We start from the raw sequence: 22,098 nt of genomic DNA, 5'->3' as shown, positions 1-22,098 counted from the left end.
CCGCGAGATATTTCCGTCAATTTGCCGAAAGTTCACTCGTGAATTTAGAACTCCCGCGACGAAGATGGATGTAATTGTAATATGAACAACATCGGGATCGATATTTTGACACCATTTCTCTCGTGTCTTGGTGTGAACGATATTCTTTCTGCCATGTAAAAAATTGTTTTAGATTCCTCGGAGACTGTTGAATACAGCTGTAAGTTGCCAGATTAATAGATCCGTCAGTTTCATTTTAAAAAGTTCGCAAAGATCGCATCATTCCTTGACCGGTGAAATGATGGAAATACTTGACCTATCATAAAAAGGTAATACTTGACGGGAGTGTTCTGGTATGAATGAGTATTCTTCCAGCATATAAAAAATAGTTTTAGATTCCTCGAAGATTGTTGAATACAGCTGTAAATCGCCAAATTAATAGATCCATCAGCTTCGTTTAAAAAAATTCTTACGTTAAATTCTTACGTTAATCAGTTACATTTTAAAAAATTCACAAATATCACTTCATCATAAAAGAATCATGAAGACCTTTCATCTGCTGCATAGATCTATACCTAGCGAAATAAACCACTGTAATATTAACAAATTGAAATAAACTTGTTACTCAGTTAATTCTAACAATCGCCGTTCATTCTCCAGAACCGGCGAAGTTTTCGTGTCTGGTCTCTAGACAGCATTTTATATGCTTTTCTAATAAAAATGTCTAGACTAAATTCCGAATTCATTTTAACATCATATATAATTATTACCACTATTATTATTAGCGTTGTCACTGGACCACGAACTTGATGCAATTACCAACAAATTAAGTAGACGCAGTTTAAAATAGCAGACCGTTTAAAACAATTCTGAAATGGGACCGAACCGTGGGCTAATTAAAATTGTTACCAAGAAAGACGTCTTTAGTTTCCATTTCTAGCAAGCGATTCAAACGATTCTTGTATCCGCATAAATATCCGTGGCCTAATTATCATCGTGTCGAATATTTTTAGAGGGATTAAACGCGCATCTTGCTTGTCGCTGTTAAATAAATAAATCAACGTTGCACGGGATTTGCTAGCAGGTCCTGCGAACCGGCCCGGTCACGACTTTATTTCAGGAGAATGGATGTAACTCGCATTGACATTTGCCAGGCGATCGATGGATGTGTACGTCGCTGCACTTAGACTGCTCGTTACACGATTAAATCCCATCCGGCCGGCTGATACGTAATCGCACTCATCGTCGACGCCCAAGAAGAATCCACTTACGGCCGGTCGATCGGTCCGCCGGTAGCAGAATTAACTCTAATCTAGGATCAGACCGCTTATAAAGCGCTGCAGAGAATCCTGGGAAAAAAATGATCGTTACGGATTCCGAGTGATCTAATTGGACGACAGAGACGTCAGCCGGCGTCATTATCGCGTCGCCGTCCAGCGGCTATTTTAAGATACGCCGATCCAAAAAAAAGTCAGTCGACGCGCGTTCTATAATTATACCGCGGTTCGAATACCACTGTGACGGACCTGGGTCTGATTAGGCTTGCGAAAGGCCTCACTTCGGTGGCAATTAGCTAAAACGTGCCTAATTTCGGCGAGAAATGGCCTACAGTTAGTCCCATAAGTATTCGTACCCTCATCGTTTGTAAGAGAAATCTGTTAAAATCAAGGGGTGCATGTAAAATTTTGCAATCAACTTTTTATTGTCTTATTTAATATTTTTGGATGTGACGGAAGAGAAAAAGTTTGGAGAAAGCCTAATACAGAACTGAAATTAATAAATGTACAACTAATTGTAAAGCACGGGCGGAGGCTCCGTGATGGTGTGGGGCTGCACGGCGTCATCCGGAGAGGGCAAACTTGTCTTTATCGATGGAATTTTGAATAAGATAAAGTGTAAAAATATACTCGAAGAAAATCTGCACTCAAGCGCGATTAAGCTTGGTCTGGAAGATGACTACTATTTTCAACACGACAACGACCCGAAGCATACTGTTCAGATTGTTCACGAGTGAATACTTTACCATGTTCCCCATTTTTTACATACACCTCCTCAGAGTCCAGATACAAATCCTATAGAAAATTGATCGGCGGAGATAGGTAAAACACTACACGAGCATGAAATTGTCAATAAACAAATGGTAAAAACAAAATTTTGGAAGTTTGGAATAGTATTGAACCAAATATCACATTAAAACTGGTAGAAAGTATGCCAAATCGATTAAACGATATAATAAGGCATAAAGGTGGACCAACTAAATACTAGTAAATTAATATAAAGTAAAAAAGCTACTCTAATATGCGATTTTCTGACAAAATCTACACTGATACGAATACTTTTGTGGACTGTTATTTCGTACTACGAAGAGTAAAATCAATATATTTTTGTTATTAGTTAATCAATTTTGTTATAATTTGGTATGAATAAACTTTATACATGTATTAATTCATAATAAAAAGTTTATTGTAAAATCTCACATGCGTCCCTTGATTTCAACAAATTTCTCTTATAAGCAATGAGGGTACGAATACTTATGAGACTGACTGTAGTTGTTTTTTTTACGTATAAAGATGGCTCGGATTGTCTTAATTTAAACCGGATTTTAAGTTGAACTAATTCAAGTATATGTAATTTAAATTAGATCTACGCGAGTGTTTTTTTTTACTGATTCAATCGGAATTCAATAGTTTCATTTTGGACTAACTTAATTAAGCCTACATTTATTTTCGACTGTTCGAACCATGTTTCAAATATTTTAATAAGGTTTGACTTCAATTCGGATCACCTGAAACAGGTCTAATTTTAATTCATAATAATTTAACCGGATCTGACATTAATTTGTACTCGCTTAATCTTGTCTAATATTAATTTCTATTAGGTTAGCCATATCCGACATAAATTTGTAACATTCCAACCGAGTCTAATGTTCACCTGGCCTCGTCATGCTGAATCTAGTCGCGGTTATGTCTTTGCAAGTCAAACGTCTTTCGAGCCGATTAATCATTCACGGTCGAGTGGCGACTCTAAGTTCCCGTTAAAAATTATCGCGCCACGTTTCAAAATAATTATTCACTTTGCTTATATTTAGAAAATTGTTAACATCTGTTAACTGTTGCACGAGTCACAAAATTCAATTCCATAATGTATAAAATGCTTAAAATGCTTATATACATTGTATAAAATGGAAAAAAATATTTTGAATTTCCAGTTAACATATTCGTCGCCCAACGCGAATCGCTCGAGTTTCCTACCGAGCCCAAACTCGTTAGTTAGAACGCATAAGATAACGTTATATTTTATACATTAAATATAAATTAATGTATAACAAATATAATAACATATGAGTTTTTAGTAGTTTTATTTTGTATATTTCGCATTTGTCGGTGTCTATGCCATTAAATTGCTGTGCTACAAATGGGATTTGCATAAGTTAAATAAATAAAATCTTGAATAAGAAGAGCGTCATCCATATTTGGGTGACGGGGCCCCCACAGAAGCATACCTGTCACCCAGATATGGGTGACGCGGCGACGAACGTGTTAAAATGGCTCCGACTGCAAAGGGTTAACTTATTCAGACCTGATCCTATGTTACGACTACAACCAAGCACGGTCGCTCGACCTGTAATCGAGTCCGTCGTGCTTCGAGCCACGGCACGGTCCCCCATCCTCCATCGCAGACGTTTTTAATCGGGCCCGCGATGTCCGTCAAAGTAAAAATCCTTTCTCGATCCGGGGCAAAAAATATTTTTTATTCGGCTGAAAGCCGTCCATTTAGCAGGGGTATCGGGGTTCGGTTATCAAAAACAGCACCGGCAAAAATTCACTTTCCGCGGGCCGGGTCTGGTAATCGATTGCCCATTAGAAAGAGGAATTAATCGATGGTCCGTCGATGCCCGTTTCAAAGACCGGTTTTGCCTGGCCCGCGTACCGGAAAGCCTCCCGGTCGCCCCGGTAATGGGGTTTTCGCAGTGAGTCTGCGTTTTCCACGTGAACGGAGGCCGATCGAGGCCGGGGAACGCGGCGCGCGGCGCGAGCGAGCGAGCAACAGTTGAGGATCTCAGCTCGCGAGGAATGCGCCCCCGGGAGAAAGACGTTGCCGCGCGAATCGCGAGCTACTACTAACCCCCCCTCCCCGGACCTAGCCCGGAAAATACTGCGCACAAAGAACGGGGACGAAAAATGTTCTTGCTCTCGAATTCCGGTTGACTGATCGACACAAGAATCTCGCGGCTCCGGAGCCCTCTGATCGCAGCTACTTTCAGCTTCCCTTAGATTCGCGCGGGACACTCTTGCGCTCCGTTCTCACTTTGTGCCGGGGATCCAGGCAAGAATTTTCTCCGACCCCCGTCCCCTCGCCCGCGACCCACCTTGCCGTGGAGGATTCCACGGTGACAATAGTATATTACTTTGCCGGCCAGGTGGTCCGGGCTACTCATGGAAAATCGGGAAATTAACGCTGGGTTTACTTGCTGTAGCGAAATCTCTAATTTCATTTATTCCATTCTCATTAGACAGATGCATTTCTGTTGTTTCTTCAATGGAAAAGTTACTTGCGGAAAATGTTACAATAACGCCTGTTTCAAGATAGAATAAATATGTTATTTTTTATTAAAAATTAATATAAAATAGCTGCTTCGTGAATCTAGTGTTAAAGCTATTTCCGGCGACGCTGTTATAGAAAGGCTCGTAGCAGAGCGCATCTATAGTGTTCCGACTACTTGCGGTCGACAAATGTAGCTTGCAAACTAGTGTTTTATAAAAATATAATTAGTGTGCGAACGCTCTTTCATTTGATTTGTTGATTAATTATTTCTATTGCGTACACCTGGAAAGCAAAATTAAACTAATTTTTGTACCGAAAGTCAGTCTTCGATTGGCTATAACTCTGTTAAAAATTTGTATAAAGTTATCAATTTACTTTTAAATGAAAGCTTGAAATCTCCGCTACGCGATACTCTAATCTAATTTTGTTATTTAGGTATATTTAACGCGCGCTACCTCGACTTCGATCGATTCTATTTCATTTCTTCTATTAGTTCGATTTCTCTCGTTCTATCTTTTCTAAACGAAAATAAATATTACAGCAACGATCTAGAGAAGGTTTATAAACAGAGATAAATAATTCATTGAACGTTTCCAAGATGATATAAATAGTAACGATCTCAAAGGCACCAGGTAAATAAATAATATATTGAAAATTTCCAAGATGAAAGGAATAACTAATTTCCCATTTGCTTTAGCAGAATCAATATTACAGCAACGATCTCGCGGGTAAATAAATAATTTATTTCCAGCGTGAGAGAAGCGGATATACATAGTATTCCCAATTGATGGAGTCCGAGTTTTGAAAAATATTCAACAATTCGAATTATACGAGCAACCCGCATCTGCCGGCTCTCGGAATAAACGTCGCCAGCGTCATCACAACAAATCCGGATAGACAGGTGAGGAATTATTCAGCAAGAAAACCGGCGAGACCCAGGATATTTCCGTTCGTCGGAAAAATAGCTCGCATACCGTCGCCGCCGCCTCGCGATGCTCGACTCGCGCGATTCTACAACGTATTATCAATCCATGGGGAGGAGATTACGATCGGGACCAATTTGCACTTCGCCGCGCGACGTCTGGATTACGATAATGCCGGTAGGTTTTCGGTGCCGCGCGCGCGCGATCGCGTAAAACGAAAACGATATCAGACATTCACGATAGCGCGGCTCGTAATTTATATGCAGCCGGCGCTATTTTGTTCGATGGCTACCTAGTACGTATCGGTCGTACGTGTCCGTAAACACGTAGAGACGCGTAATCACGATTTATACGCGGCGATGGGTATTACATTTGCGGAAAGTGCCCGATACGATACCATCTTCCGGCCTCCCCCCCCCCCCCCCCCCCCCCCCCCCCCCCTCCCCCCTTCGCCGTATGTATGTTACGTTACGTCTGACCTCTCCAGGCAGCTACGTAAAATTCGATTTGCTCGGATGCGTGGTATCGCCGCAGACAACGTAAGAGGCAACCGCGATACTCTCTGCTTATTAAATTTTCGGCGAACGATTCATTGCCTCTTGCCGTGCGCGCCCCGCGGTGCTACGCAACGAGCTAACTTTCGGCCAAAAATCAATCTCTCAGGTTCCATTTCTCGGGAACAGTTTTCTTATCGGGACTTTGGAACTTTGATAAACGATATATTACTCGCATCATTCTGTAATTAAATATAGCAGTGTCGAGTTGACGTTTTTTAAAATTAAAATCCAAAATGATTTTTTAGTTCGGTCGAGGGTCGAAATAATGGTTTTCGATTCGTCAAAGATCCTTGAATAAAGCTACAAATTGTTAAATTAATAGGTTTATCATTTGTGTTTTAAAAAATTCGCGAAAATTGTATCATTTCTTGGCCGATCAAATGAGGGTAATACTTGATTAATCAAATAAGTGTGATACTCAATGGCGGTGTTCTAGTACAAATGATATTTTTCCCGGTATATGAAAAATAGTTTTAGATTTATCAGAGACTGTTGAATACAGTCGTAAATTGTCAAATTAATAGATTTATTGGATTAGTTTAAAAAAATTCGCAAAGATCGCATTACACCTTCACCGATCAAATTGGGGTAATACTTAACCGATTAGATAAGGGTAGTACTTGACGGCGATGTTCTAGTATGAATGCTATTTCTCCCGGTCTATGAAAAATAGTTTTAGATTCCTCAAAGTCTACCGAATACTGCTATAAATTGTCAAATAAATAGATTCGCCAGTTTTGTTCAGAAAAATTCGCGAAAATAGTCCATCGAGATACGAAATCCAAGGGTTGTTTTATTTGGAAAACGCCGCAAAATTTATAGCCTCCCTCGGACATCTTTGAACAACGATGCAGTGCCACGTAGCCGGGTAGACGGTACGCGAGACCTGGGATCCCGCACGTGTTATTAAATTTTGGCTGAGGAACGATTCATTGTGGCATGGAACATACAGCGGAACTCGTATCGCCGCGATGGCTTTATTCCACCGTCACACTATCCCCCTGGGCAGAGCTGGCCCGTCGTTTTTCTGGTTTCCGCGATGCTGCGGGAGCGCCCAGGTATCGCCGTGTCTCTCGCAGTACGTTGTGAGAAACCCAACACCTTGCGCGCACCGCGAGATCCACCTAACTCTGCCGGCTGGTCCGGCGCGTCTCCTACACGCTATCTCCTAGCACAGGGGAAAACCGAGACCGACGCGTCGCGACGCAACACGAAGCGACGGCGGCGCGCAACACCGAGCCAGACATTGACCCTGTGACTGCCGGGGGAGGGATATTATGCAGAAAATTGCCGGGCGAAAGAAATCTGCGGCGAGAGATGAGGGCAGGGATTGAAGGGGGATCCGGGATACGGATACCAAAATAATGTAGTCAAATCCTGTCCCCGATATATGTAGAACGCGCAGGTGACGCGGAATAGCAGAGGGGTTCGCCGAAATGCGACGGGAGAGGTGCCACTTACGTCGGATTTTATGGGGGGACGCGAAACAATACTGGCCGAGCTTTGTTTTTTAGATTTATACCGCGAAGAATGACGCGCTAGGATTTTTCACACCGAACTTACACCGGCGGAGAAATGATTGATTTTATATTTGTGATTTCATAATTATCGAAGACGCAGAGCTGCTTAGATTAAGGATTGTTTAATATATCTATTTATTGAGTTACATGTTATTATAGAAATTGTGCGATGCTTAAATCAATTCGATCTCGAAATTATTATAAGGCGATACTAGTAACTGTAGTATTGTAATTTAGTAATTTATAGTACCAAAACTTCAGTTCTTTTATCCAAACAATTTCGACAAAAATCTGTCGTGAAGTAGTCACAGAAATACGCGTCCAAAAATGTTCTTAAATTTATATATCACAAAACGTAACCAAAAATGACAGAATTCGGATTCCAGCTGCCGCTACAAGGACGGTTTTTAGATTTTTTCCAAGCGAACCGAAAGAAATTTTGCAGCGAAGTTCCCGTCGTTTTATGGTCCAGTATTTAGGCTCTGGTAACGTAATTTTCCTCATCAAAGAACCACGGAATCCTTTCCGAACAAACGGCAGGATGTTCCAGCCGAGCATGTCCGAGGGAACACCGTCGACGGCGGTTCGTTCGCGTGGTTTCGAATTTCCAAGAAGCTGCGAAAGCGAGGAGCAGCGCCGAGCGAAGCCGACAGACACGTTCGAAATTTATCTCCGCGCCGCCGACAGTCTCCATTAAATTCCGCGCGAACAAACCGTCCCGACACGTGTTGATCCAACATATCGACTGCTAATTGAACACACCTTCGCCGCCGTAACTTTAATAACATCAACATAGCGGGGGCGGTACACAGTAAGCCACGGCTAAATTAACCGGCGAACGGTTTCTCTCGCGAGTAGGCGGAGTCGTAACGACGCCGGTAACTATCATTAACGTCCTTAATGAAAGAGGGTGAATCGCTAAATATGGATACGTCGGTTCCGGGCTGGCGAGGCTGCCGCAGGGCTGACGGTGAGCTAGCCTCTGATTTTTTTTTTCATTTGGTTCATGTACCTCGATATATTTTTCATTGCACGGTGGACGACTTTTTCAGGGATTTGGAACTATGGCGAGCTAAGTTCTGACGTGGTCGAGTGATTAAAAGATTTGATCCGTCTTTCTGAAGTTTCGGTGGCCTTGGAAGGCGTTTTAGGATGTTTGAGACTCTGGTGAGCTAGGTTTTGATGTGTCAAAGTGATTGGAAAACTCAATTTATCATCTTTATAGAGTTCTTAGGGTATAGGAGGTATTTTAGGCTATTGGGGACTATCGTGATAAATTTTGATGTGTCTAAGTGTTCAGAAGACACAATTCATCATTCTTATAGAATTCTTAAGGTCTGGGAAGCATTTAGGCTATTGAGTGCTATGGTAAGCTAGGTTCTAATACGTTAAAATAATTAGAAGACTCAGTTCGTCATCTTTTTAAAGCTTCAATTAGTCTAGAATTAATTCCATGCTACTGAAGACTATAATGAACTAAATTCTGACAAATTCAAGTGATTATAAAACTCAATTCATCATCTTTATAGAATTCTTAAGTTCTGATAGGCATTTTAAGGTATGGGGGGGGGGTGGTAAGCTAGGTTCTAATATGTCAAAATAATTAGAGGACTCAGTTCGTCATCTTTTTAAAGCTTCAATTAGTCTAGAATTAACTCTATTCTATTGGGAACTGTGATGAGCTAGAATCAGACGTGTTCAAATGATATAAAACTTAATTGATCATTGTCAGAGTTTCAATGGACTTGAAAGGCACTTGAGACTACTGGGTACTTGAGAAGTGATTAGAAGACTCGGTAATTTATCTCTCTAGAACTCTTTGATGATTTCTGATGGACCTAAGTACGTAACAGTCTCAGTACATCAACCTCTGGGTCTAGAAGCTTGTTTCGAGGATCGGTGACTACGATCAACCAAGTACTGGTCCGTCCAAGTGACTGACAGTCTCTCGGTTCATCATCTTTTCAGCGTAATGGTGGGCAAAACGCCGAAAGAAGACGAACAGAGAGAAAGAGGATAGGAGCTGGAGTGGTCTAGTGCAGCAGCAGCAGAGAAGAGGCTCGCAAGGGCAAAGAAAAGAGGAGGGAAATTTCGCGAGGAAGAGAAAGGGTTGGATGCCTCTGAACTCTCTTCTTTCGTTTCCAGCCCTCTCGCCCCGGCCTCCTGCCCCGCGTCCCTGCCACCTTTCTCTTCGACAACCTTCCTCGAAAACACCCTCTCTCGAGTCTCGGGGGTCAATGTCTGCCAAGCGCGCGGCAACCTTGCCTCCTTCCTTCCTTGCTTGCTTGGTTGGTTGCCTGATGCGCCGACCTCCCTAGCAATCGCAATCCTGCGCGTGCTGCGCCAATGGCCACCGGATGGCTGGCTTTATTCGACGCCGCGGTCCCGTGCCCTTAAATTTGCGGACTCCGAACCGGATAGCCCCGGTCAACTATTTGCGTTCTTGCTTGATTGCTGTTGTCGAGGACCCCGGGATTTGCTACCCGGTCGTTTCACGGGAATTCAAGATTTTCGGCAGACCGGCCGGCCAGACACGCGACCGATTTCCAGCAAACCAGACTCGATTTTCCGTCAACCACCGGGGTCGTCTACATTGCCAAGCCTCCTCTTCGATTTGCTATAACTTTGGTCGATGTTTTTATATTGAAAGTATGAGTCGGTATTCCATAGAGATCGTCTAACAGTGCGGCAAGTTTGAAATTGTTGCGTTTGATAGCTTCGCTTCAAGCAATTCTCAGAAGTTGCATATTTTGCATTGTTTTTTCTGGCATATAAATAATAGTTTTGGAATCCTAGGAGATTGTTGAATAAGGCTTCAAGCTTTCGGATTGATACGTTTTTTGGTTTCGTCTTAAAAAATTCGCAAGAAAAGCATCACTCTTTGACCGGTCAGATAAGGGTAATTTCTCATGGTGGTGTTCCACTGCAGTTGATTCTCCTCTGACGTATAAAAATGGCTTAGCATTCCTCGAACACGGTAGAATACAGCTACAATGTTCGAAGTTTATTCCTTTATCGGGTTTGCTCGAAAAAATTCGCGAAAGTTGTGCCGTTCCTCGGCGTATAAGACAGCGACGATTTCTTAAGGGGTGGTTCTAGCAAGGACGATGCTTTGCAGGCATTTAGAAAATAGTTTGAGACTCTCGAAAGACTGCTAAATGCAGCTGCGAAGTTACGAGCGGATACGACTACTCATTACGTTTTAAAAAATTCGCGGAGGCCGCAGTAGTTTTCCGACGAGCGACAAAGTCGCTTTAATCCTTTGCACTCGAACGCTGCCGCCCTAACTAAACATTATTACTTTTCCGTTCGAAATGTAAAAATTTATTGAAGATTTTCTATAAAATCGCGGATGGTTTTCACTGGTTTTCATTTCGAATCGACTTTGCGAATCGACTTTTTTGAATCGAGTTACAATTTTCCGAGTGGAAAGGTTAAAAAGGCGGATGAATCCCGGTGCTTCTGTTCCGATTAAACCCCCCTTTGATCCGATTTCAAATTGTAATATTTTCATAAAATTGCAGCACAAAGCGTTTAAACTCATTACCCGTAAATTGGCGATTTTTTTCGTCGTACACCATGGTCAAACGCAAATGGAAATTACTATCGCGTTTTAATATAAAACAGCTGGCGGTTTATAGGGATCTGAACGGGGATAGCGAAAAATCTTTTAATATTGTGCGACCGGTTCGTATTCTATATATATATATAATATGTGTGTATAGATATATTCGGCGAATTTCAGATAGGTAGAGATCTATTCTTCGGCGCGGTGGCATTCAACGAGCAGCGTTATCCGTATCAGAAAGAAATAACTTCATTATATAGCGGAGAGCTTTGTATTAATTCGCGATTCATTCGCCCGTAGATACTGTTCCTCTGTCGGAAGTGTTCAGGCTGGATGAAGCAAATCCGGTCAATTAATGCCGACTGAAATATAGGCGAGTTTTTCGGTTTCAATTAAAATATCGGCCCGCCGCCATTCAAAACACCCGGGAACGTCGAACAAAATACTTTTCCATTACCGCGGCCATCGGCCGTGCCCGGGCTCTCGTCGTTAATGTCGAACAAAAGTCGCTAAACGAAGGAAATTAAATGAAATATCCCGCGTTGCCGCGTCTTGAACCGTTCGGTAAATATCAAACGGCTGCGCGTTCCGATGGAGAATCGGGTAACAAAGCAGAGTGAAATTTCGAGAATTATTTATCCGACTGGCGGCAACACGAGCGAAACGTAAAATTCCATCGTGTTTAATCATCGACCGACTGCAGTCGATTTTTTCGTTCTGTAAAATTCGCGCGGCACGCAACAAGTAACGCGAAATTATATAGAGCCCCGTAATAACGTCCGAACCATACACGTTTCCCTGCCACGCGGTGTTTAAGAAGGACGCTTAATGAGCAATCCGCGATGAATATTAATAAATGCTAATGTTTTTCGAGGACTAATTTCACCATGCTACGATCACCGTTCACGCTACATCGAGCGCCGTTGAGGAGGGCTCTCCTCTCTTTTCACCGGCGAAAATTACTTGAAAACTTGCGTTCGCAACGAAAGTTCATTCCGGCGACCGGAAACGCTCCCCCTTTCTCTCTCTCTCTCTCTCTCTCTCTCTTTCTTATTCACGCGACCCGTTCCCCTCTATTTCGTTTCTAATTAACGTCTCACTCGTGTCTCCCGCGCACGATTTTAGATGCCCGAGGAAAAAAACGACGAGGAACAGAGCCGTGAACGAGGAACACGTGGTACGACAACGTCTCCAGCACCACGAAACCGAGACAGTCTCCGTCGAGATCCATCATCGCGGGCAAAGAAGCATTCATTAGTCACGAATCAATTTTTTAACGCCGCCGAAATAGTTGACGACCTACTCTCGGAAAATATGCTTGACGTCGGACATTTTTATTTACCGAACCGCCGGATATGAATCTTTCTCGTTTGCCACAGATATGGGACAGGTTTCGAAGAACGTCTTGAAAAATATCCAGCACGGGATGCCCCATTTATCAAGAGATTATAAATTTTTACAGTCTGCGGTGTTGCGCTGTCTATGCCCCGAAGAAGAGTATATATTTAGGAATTTATAGTAACAGAATGAGTGAACATAAATTTTGGAAATTTTCTTCACATTTCGAGTAGATTTTGAAGAACAGTTGTAAAAATATTCAGCCTGGAATATTCACTTTTTAACGAACGCTATATTTTTGTTTAACTGTCATTTGTGTAATAACGCTATCCATCCTTCAAAGAAGGGGCACTTTAGACATTTCTAGCAGCCGAACGAGAGCGTATAAATTGTTGACATTTGCAACGTATTTTATATAGGCTCCAAGGAATGTATAAAAAAATATTCAACTCGAATACTTGCTGTTCGGTAAATTGTCGCAATTTTGATAAAAAGAATGGCTCGTACGAGAGCGCTCGATGCGAATTTTTGCTAAGAAAACGAAAAGACATCCATTTATCTAAATCTTTTTTACATGCAGATATTTCCTTTGAGAAATCACATTAAAACAATTCGTTCCTTACGGTGACACGATTATTCGAATTAAGCTTGTCTAGAAAAGATCGGTTGATTCTCGTCCGTTGAAAAGTTCCGGCGCCTTTATCGATCGGCGCCGCGACTTTTCCAGCGGCCGCGAGGATTAAAGAGGCCGTAAGGAATCGGAAACGCATCGCGTTTATTCCCGTACAAGTAAGATCTAATGAAGCAATTCAACCGTAACCGCGAACCGCTTCAAAGTTTTGAGAAATACCGGCGAGCCGGTACGGGATGGCCAGTACATTACCGACTGTAATATCAGCCATACCGATGCCACAAACTCGGCTATATTTCGCAAACTATGCTTCGTTCGACTGCACACGCGGCACCCGTGTAAACCAGAAACATGGTCGAAACATTAGCGTTTACCGGGTAGCCAGCTAGAACGCTCGCAAATATTAACCTTCATAATTAGCGCTACGCCGAGGAACAATGCTATTTCACGTTTACAAGCCGGTCTTCGAGATGACTCGTTCGACCAGACCGACCACCGTGTTCCACGCCGCGCCGCTTTCACTCGAAATTCGGTAATTGATTCGTGGCTCGCGCGCGGAGACGCCAATACGACCGCCCAGACTTTGCTCTGCGAAAAACACCGACGAAATTTGCTCTAATGTACCCTAACACGGGCTATGCGAGCGGAATCGGGGACCCTCATTGTGTGGAACAACTTTAGGATACCGTAGAATGTCAACGGATCCGGGAAACCTCCTGGCAGGACTTAGAATTGGCTTCGAATAGACATAGAATTGACTTTGAATAGACTTAGATTTGACTTAGAATAGACTTACAATAGGACGTAGAAATGGATGTAGACATGATCTAGACAAGATTTGGATCTGATCTAGACGAAGACTAGGCCTAGCATAATTGCAGTTTACACCTTCTTCCTTTCAAATTTTAAGTCAGCAGTATCATCAATTTATTTCTGTAATTATGAAAATTTTATAAAATTGTATATTGTGATTAGAAGACTGTGGGTTTACGCATTTATGACAGAAATGAATAGATCAAATGGAAAGGAGCAGAAATATACAAATTGATGGTACTACAGTGTCAACTCGTTACAATTATTTAGCAATTAAACAACTGGCATTTCCTGTATCTTTTAAATGGTGAAGACGATTTTTATTTCGCATAAAACACCGCAGACAATTTATCAGATTAATATGAAAGTCCTGGTCTGAACTTAATACCCAGCTTGATCAATGTTTAGAATCGCCTCTGACACTATAGCTGACCCGGATAGCACCTTTTCCTGCTTTGCACCACGTCAGTGACTCGTGCTAACGCAGCCATCGCTTAAACATTGCGGGAACCGAAGCTCGCGTGTCATAAACCGAGCAATTCAGAAACTGAACTGAACATATCTCGAACCGACACTGTTTCCTGAACTATTATAACATACCAGGGCAACATTAAACGTCTTGGCGAAGATAACAAAGGGCCCGGGGTCGTCGCACCGGGGCCAATTGATATTTAGAAGGCACGGCGTCGCTATGAATGACCCAGATCTCCATTGACACTTTAGCAGCCACTTAGCCTAATCCGAGACCCTGGGAGCTGAGTTGGCCAGACGAGGAACGATGGCCGATGTTGAATTGAATTGTCCGAACAGCAGGGGCACGCGGTTCGACGGGCCGGGATCCTGACGTCGATTTGAGAAAACGTGGGGAATGGCGTCCGGAGGTGGGGCCCCGCGCACAGGTAGGCAGCGCAAACGAGCCCAGAATCCGCGGAACAGCTCGAAAACAAGGTCGAGTTTGCTGGTACGGTGTGTTCCGAGCGCGAGTGTTTGCGGGCAAAAACGGAGCCCCGATGCAATCTCATGAAAGGCGCTCCCGCGATAATAAACGCACAATGGGAAGGCCTTTTCCGCGAGATTACACCGAGCCGTTTCGCGAATAGGCTCCCGTCGAAAGGGAAGCCGCGTGGCGCAGCCCTCGAGAGAGAAAAAGTTTCCGCAGCTAGCTGCGAGAGAAAGAGACCTAAGCAGAGCAAAACGAGGAGTGAGAGAGAGAGAGAGAATTCCTCGGCTCTACAGTTCTTAGAGAGAGAGAGAGAGAGAGAGAGTCCCGATTGGACATTCAATTTGCTTAGATTGGCCGCGTAAACAATAGCGCGCGCGGCCGAGTCGGGTTCAAGGGTCACCGCGAAGGTTAAAGTCATTCCGGCGCTGAGATTAAGCGCCGTGATTAAGAATGCTCGAGATCTAGCCTCCATCTGTTACGCAGCCCAGCAACCGCGACCCTCTTCCAAATAAAAAGAGACGATTAAGCTACTCCCACGGTACAACTGCATCTTTCATTCCTAAGGCTCGCTCGCCATCCTAATTGCGACAGATCTTGCTAGACGTTGACTGCTTTCCTCAACGTGGAACTCTTCTCTGATCGTTGTAGATACGTTAGAAGTAAGCTAGCAAGTCGGTCTTTGATGACTTTTAGGCGTAGAAAAAGATGAAAGTGTTAGGTGCTGCTATGAGAGACTCTAGACTTAGCTGCCTTCGACCAAACTCTATCTCGTTCTAGCTACCTCTTTCTAGACATATACAACACTGTTTTAATGTAGATGCTTGTATCTAGAACTAGATACTTCTGTCTTGATGTAGATACCTTCGTCTAACTAGCTCTATATAGATTTATATACCTCAATCCTTGTATTCAAACCTGTCATCAGAGGAAGCTAAATACATTGCTACAATTCTCAGTCAGCTACAATTCTTACGAAACTATAGAACAATTCTTCCAAAAGAACATAGTCTATACCCGATAGCCCTGACAGTAAAAACCGTAAGATACCGAGCCGTAAAATACGCGAATCTATGACCTAGCTAGCTATCGCCAAAGTTCAGGCATGGCTTCGGTTGTGACAAGTATAACACACTTGCTAGGCCTACCTAGTAAGAAGAAGAAAAATGAGATGTTCATCGTGAGCCTGAGGTCAAGAAAGTACACATTTATCAATCGTCATATTCCTAGCTACAGGTTCGCGGCGGGAGAGGTTCGCGATCGCGCCCCTAATTGCGCGAGATTTGAAACAAAGCGCGGCAGAGGTGAGCCGAGTCAGTGCTATCAACGTCATCCGGCTCTCTTAAGACGAGGATTCTCGAGAAACGTGATAGCTTGAAAATAATAGAGTCCTACCTTGTTGCCGGAGGAGCAAGGTGCCCGGTGTCGTTGCATAGCGACCGAAAGCCGGCGCGGGTGCCAAGGTGGTAGTAGAGGTCCGTCTCTGAATCGATGGTTGTGTCACCAAACGGAACAGAATAATCGAAAAATATGAGAACAGATCCGTGAATCGTGGTAACAGGCACACACAGCACTGATTGGCCCGAGCCAGCTATCCAAAAGGGTTTCACCGGTACGGTCGGTGTCTGTGGGTGATAGCGCAGGGTGTCACAGGTTCGCTTTGGCCACGTTTTCCACGGTCTCCCCCTATCTGTCGGCTATCTCTCTGTGTCGGCGTTGTGCTCTGATCGAGGAGGGAGCGCGTTACATCTCGCCGGCGACACTGTCGCGCCACGCGGGTCCAAGCGACGAGGATAGATTCGCGGTCCGCCGATAACTGCCGATGACGCCGGGCTGGAGAGAGCCGGCAGGCAACGCGGCGACCAACCCCTCCGACGGGGCGCACGCGTACTACCCCCCAGACAAGGCAACCCCCCACCCAATCACGCCGGCACAATGCTTCGGGGAAAGGTAGCGTATCCCAACAAAGGCCGGAGTGCCTTTTCCGGCGGGCGCAGTTTTTCGAAAAGGAACGCACTCGAGGATGTAGCCACGTGAAAGGCCGCCACCCTGAGCGCTCGGCCCGCCGAACTGGGCTGGGCTGCTGCTGCTCGAAGCGATGCTTGCGGGGCAAACGCGGAAGATTTAATGTTAATAATAAGTTACGACGCTTCCCTTTGTACGCGCGCCACCGAGCTCGACCGCCGGGCCAGGTAATGCGCCACGCGTGTTCGGGGACTGGGCGCGGCAGACCGACTCCTCGAACGGGAATTACGGTTGTTTAACGGGGACCGCAGGTGATCTATAACCCAGTAAGCAATTTATTGGTTGCTGGAAGGATGTGGAATTTTCTGGAACGTTCGTTTACAAGTCGCTTTGAGTTTAGCAGCATCCAAAGGATAATACACATAAGCTGATACATAAAGCGGTCTCTTTGTATACGTGATTATTTTTCCGGGTTATAAAAAATAGTTTGGGACTCTTGGTGGTTTGCTGAAAAATATCACAAAGTGTGAAGTCGATGCGTTGATTGATCTTGTTTAAAGAAATTCCCAAAGATGGATTTCTATTTTATCGTATAAAATACGGCCATTTTTCATGGTGTCTTGGTGCAGATGATCATTTCACGGGCGTTTAAAAATTATTTCGAGACTCAGCAAGGCTCGCTGGATAAATTCACAAAGTATGAAACCGACGCGTTCATTGAATTCGTTTGAAAAAATTCGCAAAGATCCGCGGCACTTTTAGGTGCTCCGGCATCGCGTTGATTTAATCGAATTTGTTCTACAATTATTGATCCTTCTGCAACACTTGCTTTATTTTTATTTGAACGTCGCGTTGTTTCTTTGTTAACCGTTTTCTGCAACGTAAATAATTATCGAAATTTTCCGCGGCTGTTTTTTTCTGCTCATCCCGGTCCCGCGACCCGTCTATATGATAGCATTCGTTTTTTAATGTCCTTTGAAACCGCGCCGCTCAAAAACAACTTTTCCGCGCACGTTATTAAACAGATTTTTTTGCCGGGGCGATTGTTACAGTACATTTGCAGTGAACACATTTTTAATGGGCCGGGCAAATAAAACGGGTAAATAATATGTTTAAATTACAAGCCATTGAACAATCGCGCAAACACGGTAACAGAGGCGGCCGCGGTGTTTGAACGACGCATAAATTCGTAAATATATTCAGTACTTTAAAGACCTTTGAAACCGCCCCGCCCCCGGAAATCACGACGAGAACGCTTTTTTTTCTAAATCCCGGCGAAATTGAAATATCACCTGCGTTTCCCGGCGGATCAAAAAAAAATTCATCTGTACCCCGCGTGTTACACGTGCGCAGTTTTATTTCCGGATCAAACGAATATGCGACCTGCTTTTTCAAGGCGCAACTAAGCTTCGAATATTTTTTACGGCGACCATAAAATCGTTTCTGCGACGGGGAACACGCGGTTTTTTCGAGCAACGTAACCGCGGCTTCGATCAAAAATAAGTGACGATGCAATAAAATCATTTAGAAACAACCGCCACGGCCACGGTGATAAGTATGATGACTTTGCATCCTGAGCTGATCATGATCTTCGACTTCAAATTGAAATTACCTTATCTTAGAACGTTTATTCAAAAAAATTCTGTGATATGTGGATATTTTTTTATTGAGTCCAGATAATTTTTAATCCAATAATAATATTCAATACCTGTTGCAATGAACATTTCTAACGCAGTCGACCAACACGATTTCTGATCAATTCAAGCAAGGATTAAAATCGCTAAAAGAGGTTCAATTTTCAACAGTCATAATTCGACAATATTAATCGAATAAAATGCTAAACGGAAGAAATTTGTTCGAAATATTATTCGAATGATTTATTCGATATATTATCGAAACAGCGATATTTCGCTGAAAGAATTGATTCGATATATTATCCGAATAAAACTGCAATCGAAGAATTTATTCGATAAATTACCCGAATAAAATGTTAACCGAAGAATTTGTTCGAAATATCATTGGAATAAAATTCTATTGGAATAAAATGTCGAAAACATCGTACGAATAAAAAATGTTACTCGACTCGTGCAAAGCTCTACGTTCATACTAACAGGTGCGGTTATGGTAAGGGGGCGTAACCAAGATGTTGCATTGTAAACTCGTGTCTTGCTAATTTAAAAAATGATCGGAGTGGAAACGGTGCTCGGATACGGAAGAAGCGAGGACAAGGGCGAGGAACGGGGATCGGTGGTTACCATTATTCGTCTATTAGGGCGGTCGTTTGTCACCGAACGGCTGACCCGCGCCATTTTTCATTTGTCAGAAAGCGGGGCCGGCCGGGATCGCCACGGTATTATAATGCTCCCGGGACAGCTCGCGATATCTTCCGCGGCCTTTATCGCCGCGTGTTGATGAAGGCACTAAAAAGAAGACGACGGCCGACATGTTGTTCCAACCGTTTCCCTCAGCCGGGGCAATTGTCTTCTTAAGTTCGCCGCGGGTCGAACGACCGCCGCCTGGATCCGGCGCAATTTCGCGAGCGGTTTCTGCGAGAGGGTGCGCGCGGAACACGTTTAAACATTTCCCCGATGGCTGACTGCGGGAACGGCGGAACCACTTTAAGCTGCCCGTAGTAACGCCCGTCAATGACATGTGTCATTGCTTGTACGTACGCCGCGCGGCGTACGTGTCGAACGTGAGAATGTACGAGGATCGAGAAGAAAAGTATATTGTTCCGGGCGCGGCGGCGAAAAAATTTTCCTCGCGTTCCGCAGGCACGCCTCCCCGAGGGTCGCCTTCGTTCCGTGACGAGAAAGCAATTAACACTTTTGGGCCCTCCGCCGGGAGGACTGTTTCACTCGTTAACACCGGAAATAACTCGAACTTGCTCCTCCTTGACACCCCGGGTTCACGGAACAGCCGAAACTGCCGGCTACGAATTTCGGGATTTATGGCTATTGAGATTGCAATGGTAATTACCGTTCACTTGACATTTCTATTCTTCGTTCCGGAAGTGTGTTTATTTATATTACTTTTTGTGGTAATTATTTTCAGTGTTTTTTTTAATGGTATATTTACTTGCATTATTTCTTATAGTGTGTTGAAAATTAGGCTTGCACTTCGTGCAATAAAAATGCTGCTATAGAAATATTTGACATAGCGATAGACATAGAAGCGCGGCGGGTGTTCATTGTACATTGATTTAGACATACAATATAGTGATATATTTGTATATATCGAATATATATTTTTCTATCGCTGATCACAGTCTTGTAAAATCACAAATAATATAATTAAATGTATCATTGTAATCAGTAATCTAAGTAAATATATTATAATATAAATAATAATATAAATATTATCAGAAAGGAGTGTATTCTCGTATCACATCTAGAGACACACTTCTCATTCATTTATTAATTACTTTTAATTAATTTATTACAAGCAGGTGTTTTATCTAGAAAATACAGGATTGCTATTATCAGTAAATTTTATTATTTCCACTATCAGTTTCTAAATTCGTTAAAGGCAATTTTTAATCAAAACAACCAACACTTGTTCACCTGTTTCGCATCTAGGAATATTCTCCCAATTTTGAATGGAGTCATAAAAGGAAAACAATTGATTTAACTAGAGCAACATTTGGTTAATTTGCTAACAAACGGCGCGGTTTTGTAACATGCAAATTCGCCGGGCGTTCACAAAGACATTTTCAATGAAGTCTCCCGAATAAATTTTCGCGCAAACGAAACAAATTGTAATTACCATTTTCGCATAAATTTCTGCGCGGGCCTGTTTACGGCAAATTTTGTTGAGTTTTTCTCTGGTCAACGCGGCCAAACCGGCGCGCGCGCGCGCGCGTGCCCGAAAAACTCGGTGTAATAAAATGTTTAGCCGAGTTTAATGAGCTCTCCACTTGACGGGCATGCGCTCGCACATTTTTATTCGACTTTAGGAACGCATTAATTCGCAATCAGCCTGAAACCTGCCGGTGTAAAAATAATTCCCCGTTGAATCAACAAAGGCGGGGCCGGCGGGATTAATTTTATGTTAACGAAAGCCTGTGTGTATGTGTGTGTGTGTGTGTGTGTATCGCAGGCGTAAGAAAATATCGGATAATGGGAAAGGCGGATCGCGATAATTTGCTTTGTTTATTTCGAATTTAAAATTATCGGGCGCGCCCGGGTAGGTGTGTGCGCTACACAATTACATTTAGAGCACAAAGCGAGGTGTTTGTACGTAATCGGATACGTTCGCGTAGAAATAATGGCGATCAGATATGCATACGGAAATAAAATCGAATAAAAATATTTCATGCGAAGGGAAAAACAAATTAGAAAAACGATGAAAACGGTATTACGTAGGAATGAAATTAAATTGGAAGGATTTATACGGGAACAAAGACAATACAATAGAAATGATATGGCAACGAAATCAAATTAATAAAATTCCTGCAGAAATCATATCGAATTAAAACGTTCGCATAAATACAAAAATAAATTAGTCAAATTCGTATAAAAATGAAACAGAATCACGGAAAGAAGCGTAGAGAAATGAAAAAAGAATTGGAGAGATTCGTATGGAAATTAAATCAAACGGAAAATGGTATTATAAAATAAGAACAAATTTGTTTATGGAGGAATAAATATAAATTACTAATAAATTCTGGTGCATGTGGAAACAAACTGGAACGTTTCATGCGAAGATGAATGTAATAAAAAAAAAAATGGCTCCGATAAAAATAGAAACAAATTTTCGTGCGAAAATCTCGTGGGCGAGGAAGTTTCGGTGTTCTCACTTTCCCTTTTCCTAATCAAGAGGTCGATGCCAGGGCGGGGAATATTCGATTCGGAGATTATCATCGAACGCGGTAATAATTTGGAAAAAGCCCGGCCAGATCGGAGCACGTAGCCCCGCTAAGAGGCTCGAACGCCGCGGCAATTTCCTCTTAAATGTGTCTACTGTGCATTGAGAATTCCCGATCGAGTTTGCGAACACGTTTGCACAGGCCAGCACGCCGAAAGTAAGTTTAAAGAAACGCCCGGGAACTTGCTCCTTCTTCCACGGCCGCTCCCCGTCATAAAAGTCGACCTAATAACGCTTTTTAGACACACGCATAACTTCCTCCTGGAATTTTATAACATCATTTACGAGCCGGCGGCTGCCAGAGTTACGGACGTACCCGTTCGACCGGCCGGTCCGCCGCTCCCCGGGACTCAACAATGCGTCATCGAGCAGTTTTAATGCAGGCTAGTTCATCAATACTCCGTCCACCGTACCATCTACACGCCCCCCATGCGAAATATATCGCCGGCCATC

This window comes from Augochlora pura, chromosome 7, assembly GCF_028453695.1.
Source record: "Augochlora pura isolate Apur16 chromosome 7, APUR_v2.2.1, whole genome shotgun sequence".
NCBI lineage: Eukaryota > Metazoa > Arthropoda > Insecta > Hymenoptera > Halictidae > Augochlora > Augochlora pura.
Note: the sequence above shows the minus strand (reverse complement) of the source record.